The sequence below is a fragment of the Delphinapterus leucas genome, chromosome 18 (genome assembly GCF_059928025.1).
Source record: "Delphinapterus leucas isolate spDelLeu-1000000601 "Yukka" chromosome 18, BTC_Dleu_Yukka2, whole genome shotgun sequence".
NCBI classification, from domain to species: Eukaryota; Metazoa; Chordata; class Mammalia; order Artiodactyla; family Monodontidae; genus Delphinapterus; species Delphinapterus leucas.
In genome coordinates this window covers 57,463,468-57,468,705 of record NC_143146.1, presented here as the reverse complement: position 1 = coordinate 57,468,705, position 5,238 = coordinate 57,463,468, and the positions used below count along the sequence as shown (strand labels likewise).

At 48.6% G+C, this 5,238-nt stretch overlaps 1 non-coding gene across 1 annotated transcript; it reads left to right on the top strand.

Annotated features, from left to right (window-relative positions):
* Nucleotides 1-3,110: 3,110 nt before the first annotated feature.
* On the top strand, nucleotides 3,111-3,182 carry TRNAE-UUC (transfer RNA glutamic acid (anticodon UUC)). Its single transcript has one exon. It is a non-coding gene; the product is annotated as a tRNA-Glu (tRNA).
* Nucleotides 3,183-5,238: the final 2,056 nt, after the last annotated feature.

Here is a 5,238-nt window from a genome sequence, read left to right as displayed (position 1 = left end):
GAATTTAGATTTTACTCAACAGGCAATTAGGAGCCTTTTTTTTTTTTTCAGGTTTTTGAGCAGGAAAGGGAAATGATGGAAATTTTGCTTCAGGGATCATGGTCTTTTAGAGGTTGAAGGGAACTTAGAGTCACGTAGTTCAGTGTTTCTCAGACTCTAGTGGCATCAGAATCATTTGGTGGTGGTGGGTGTGCTTGTTAAAATTCAGACCCTGCTCCTAGAAGTCCTCCTTCAGAAGCTCCAGGTGGAGCTGGGAATCTGCAGTTAAACAAAGGCACTGGTGATCTTGGTGTCACTGGTGTAAGACCTACACTGGGAGGTCACTGCTGGCCTCCTGGGAGACGCTGTCCAAGGGGTCCAAGCAGGGAGGCCTCGGGGGAACTCACAGAGAGCCACGGAGAAAACGAGTCAGCCCTAAAACACATTCAGGCCCAGAAAGCAGGACGCTGACTTTTTTTGTTGTCTTTTTGGCTGCTTTGGGTCTTCGTTGCTGCGTGTGGGTTTTCTCTAGTTGCGGCGAGTGGGGACTACTCTTCGTTGTGGTGCGCGGGCTTCTCATTGCAGTGGCTTTCCTTGTTGTGGAGCACGGGCTCTCGGAGCACGGGGTCTAGGCGCGCAGGCTTCAGTAGTTGCATCACGCAGGCTCAGTAGTCGCGGCACACCGGCCTAGAGCGCACAGGATTCGGTAGTTGTGGCACGTGGGCTCCGTAGTTCAGGTGTGTGGGCTCTAGGGTGCGCGGGCTTCAGTAACTGTGGCACACGGGCTTATCTGCTCTACGGCATGTGGGATCTTCCCGGACCAGGGCTTGAACCCGTGTCCCCTGCATTGGCAGGCAGATTCTCAACCACTGCGCCGCCACCGGGGAAGCCCCAGAAAGCTGACTTTGGACAGTACCGATCCAGCAGCAAGATTTGGTCCCCCTTTCCCTTGCCCTCCCTGCGCTCCAATCTTGGAGGGCCTTGGAGCCTGGAAGGGAGGAAGGCCAAAGAAAGAAGTGAGAAGTGGGTCACACCCTCATTCCTGGACAGCAGACCCTGGCCCCGGGTCTGTTGGTAAATACTGAACCAGCACACCGCTATTCTTTAAGCAGCACACCAGCTCTCTAAGGTAAAAAGCCCTGCCTTGGAGTATCTGCCTATTTCCGTGGTGTAAATACTCTCCAGCACGGCCATCTCAGGCTACCCATGTGATGCCACGGAATGCAGAGTTAGAAAGAGAAGCTAAAATTCGACCTGGTGAGCTGCTAGGAGCCTGACCCAGCTCCCCACCGTTCCTAGCCTGAAGTCATGCCCAAGATGGGTGGTGGGGGAGAACTATCTATCCAGAATGAAGATTGAGTTGCTGAACGGTATATTGTCCTGGACTGTGCTTTGTTATTTAAAGTGACCATAGAGCTCTGTGTTACCGCTCAAGTTCTCATCCAGTGGCAGGGGAAAAACGGAACCAATTTCAGTTCGGGGATAGTAAGAGACCAAGGAAAGCTGCATTCTGGTTATATCCTAAGGATGGTGCCTGTCCAATGTATGGGTTACATGGGGAACTTTTATCTTTAAAACTGGGAAGGTACTTTTAAAAGAGAATTATCACGTGGACATACAAAACTGAAAGGTATACGTGAAATCTCTGCCCTCAGATTGAGAAGCACAGATGTAGGACAGTCTGTAGTTGTTTTGGAGAGTTTTCTTTACTGTTCCAAAACAGATGCCCCCCGAAGGAAGGCAGCAGCTGTCTCACTGACTGAAAAACAAGTGAAACTGTTCGAGGATGCAAAGATCGTACAGGAAGGACCCCCCACCCCCAAAGACGCGCATAAGACCTACCTCACACGTATACTACTAAGATTAACTGTGCAAACATACTGGCACGTGTCTGACACACAGAGCAGGTTTTCAGTCGGTAGGTTGTGGTTTTCCTTCAGCGACTTCATGAAGTTCCAGTGGTGCTGGATGATGTCGACTCCCTCTTCGGGAGCTTCATCCGTGTTCATATGTAAGAACCGTTTCTGTTTCCACTCTTGCTGATGAATGTCACAATGGAAGCCTTAGAGAGCCTCGGTTAGGGGAAGAGCGGGAACCTTCTAAGACCCTTTGGCCGGTGGGGAGAGAGGAGGGAGTAAACGGGAACCAGAACCAGCTTTTAAGCGGGCTCCCACGCGTTCGGCGCTCGCGAAAACAACTTCTGTGTAGTTTAAGCCGCCACGAGGCAACCGGGACCGCAGCTCTCCCACCCCGGCTGCCCGAATAACTGGCCCTTTGTGCTTCCTCATCCACGGGGCCGACTGTAAGGCAGAAACTGTGCCCGGAAAGATGCTGCTTCCAGCCGAGACCGGGCTGGGAAACCGCGGGGACCTTCCCTCTATCACGCCTGCTGGCAATGAGGGACTTTCTCCGGTTTTTTAAAGTATGTTCACAGACCACCATCGCCTACTTTCAGTGACACGAATCCTGCCTTTTACCGTTCGGTCAACAGAACCTGGACTGTTCCAGGCTTCCAGGCAGCCCTGCCTCCTGTTTCTTGAGAGGAAAGGGAAAGTTTCTGGGGACTGGACGGGGCCTGCGTACGGCCCCGCACAGTGCGGAGGGGAGAGGGACACACCCCGGGCGCTGGGGACACCCGGGCTTGGCGGCCCAGGGGACGCGGCCCGTACGTTTCCTCAGGCGTGCGGGTCTGCCCGGCTGCACCGAGACGGGTCTGCTGCGCTGCGAGCGGCTACCCCGCGGCTGGTCAGTGGCCGCCAGGGACCCGGCGCCCAGCCCACTCCGGCCTCTGTGGAGGCGCTTTTACGTCCTTCCAAAGGAATGTCAGTCCTTTGGTGGTCTGCCCATTTCTTGTGAGAAATTATGAATAATGACTCATCAATCTAGAATCTACACCGGTGTATACGTGGTGTCTAAAAATCAGGAGACTAGATGAGGTCATAAAAGACGCGAACGTGGAAGAAAAAGATATTCGAGCGCCCTCCTCATAGCGCGGAAGAATAGAGGGCGGGCCGGAAGGCATCTCCGCATGCGCAGAAGCAGGTCTAACGAAGGTTGACGGAAGAGGCGGGGCGGGAGGAAGCTGAGGCTAAAGACATAATTTGTCTAGATTTGGCCTGGTTATCGTCGTTTCCCACATGGTCTAGCGGTTAGGATTCCTGGTTTTCACCCAGGCGGCCCGGGTTCGACTCCCGGTGTGGGAACCTCTGACCTTTTAGGACAAAAGAAAAGCAATTCAAACCCCCCTTAACTAGGGGGTGGGGGGACTAGATTAGTGCTTTTAGAAAACGCTGTAACCCCATTTCAGAGCAGCCAGGAGAGAATGAAGCTGGAGGGAATCAAGGTCTGCCCTAGAGCGGGCGTCGGCACACAGCCGACGCAAACCTGGTCCGCTGGCAGAAGCAGGAGGAAAGGAAGTAACTCGGAACAGTGGCAAGTTAGCTTTTGAAATAAGACTTTAAATCTGAGGAGCAGGGAGCCAGTCGGTCCCGTGCTAAGATATATGTTTCAGCTGGTTTTTCTGCGTAATTTCTCCTTGTACTGTGAATATGGAACTAATGACCAAAAAGTGCTCTTCTGTGAAAGAAAAAGAAAAGCCATAGTGTAGGACATTATAGGGCTTTTAATTTGCCTAAAGCCATTCCTTTGAGAAGGACAGCAAGATTTCCGGAAAAGACATACTATTAAGGGCAGAGTAGTTCAGGGTACAATAGATTGTGTTTGTGATTCAAAGAGCTCACTAAACCAGTTATTGCGGGAGGAAGGGGGGGGGCTGTGAGGGAGGAAAAAAGAAAATTAGGTTATTACACATATTGAGGAGTGAGGCAATGGCAAAAACAGCACTTTCTTCTCATGCCCTAACATATTTATTTGACACATTCTGTTGAAAAAACTTCAAGAATTCATGATAGGCTCAATAAGCTCTCTAGAGTTAGAAATCTTAGTACTGATGTGTGACGAGACAGTTTCCAACTGTTACCCAAATAAGTGCATCCTCTGCTGTAATCGTTTAGCTTGCTTACCTCGCCAACCATTTGCCATTAGGAAAAGTCTCCAGGCATTTAGAAGCCACACTTCTTTCCCACTGGTGTTGAACGCTTTGAAGCTTCCCCAATTTGTTCCCAGACTGCCTTTAACCCTGAGAAACGGCTGTGAAAAAGACTTGGCATCCACATGACTTCGTTTGAAATTTGCTCTCTTTTTAAAGTCCTTTGGGATTTTAAGGGACACAAAAATGCCATCCTTCATGAGAAAAATACTAGGCTAAATATATGCTTATTCAAAATTCCTAAATAAAGAGCTTGGAGGAGAAATTGATCATCAGCAGGTGATCTGCATTTATTGAATCGAGTAGGACAGAATTGATAGGAAAATAAAAAACATAATAAGAAGTAATATTTATTGAGCATGTACTATGAACTAGGATAAATATTTTACACGCCTTTTTCAATTTAATCCTTATTTTGTTATCAGATATTATTATTATGTCTGTATCAGCCAGGGGCCCAGTAGGAAACTGATGACATTCTTAACAGAGTTTAATAAAGGGACTATTTAGAGTTTATTTAGGGTCTAGGAAAACAACAAGGAACAATGCAGTCCTCAGGGCTCCTGGGCCTAAAATGAGTAAGGGGGGGGGAAGTTGGCTGATGGAGAGGGCTGCCACTGAGGGGCTGTGGTTTTGGTTTTGGTTTGTCTTAAAACTTGCTTTCATATGGCAGGTGAGTTCCATTCACATGAAGGCTGTTACATCTACTCATCCTATGAATCGTTCATTTCCATAAAATAGACTTGTGGCCTCACGGATCTGACAAAAGCTTCCTTTGGATGCATAGCATAATCAAGAGATGCAGAGCATAGTAGATACTTCTATAGACATGTACTTAACTAAATGAAAAGAGCTTAAGTTTGTGGGGAGATGGTTGCTCGAGTTATAGTTGGCATTTTACAGCCTTGTATTTTTGCAGAACGTTTCGCAGTAATTTTCATTAATCAGCTTCCTAATCAGTCTTTAGATTCACAGACTATTTGAGCTGCAAATGCCCTCTGCAGTCATTTAATGGAGCTCCTCATTTTACCCAGGAACCATTGGGTCCCGGATTTTATGCCTCTGATTCCCTAGGACTGGATTTTTAGATTGTGTTCTAGATTGTTAGATTGTGTTTTAGATTGTTCCCCCAAATTGAATCTTTCATGGTGTCCTGGCTGAAACCACTCCCTCCTGCACCACCGGGTGCTGAGAAGAGGAATTTTAAAAAT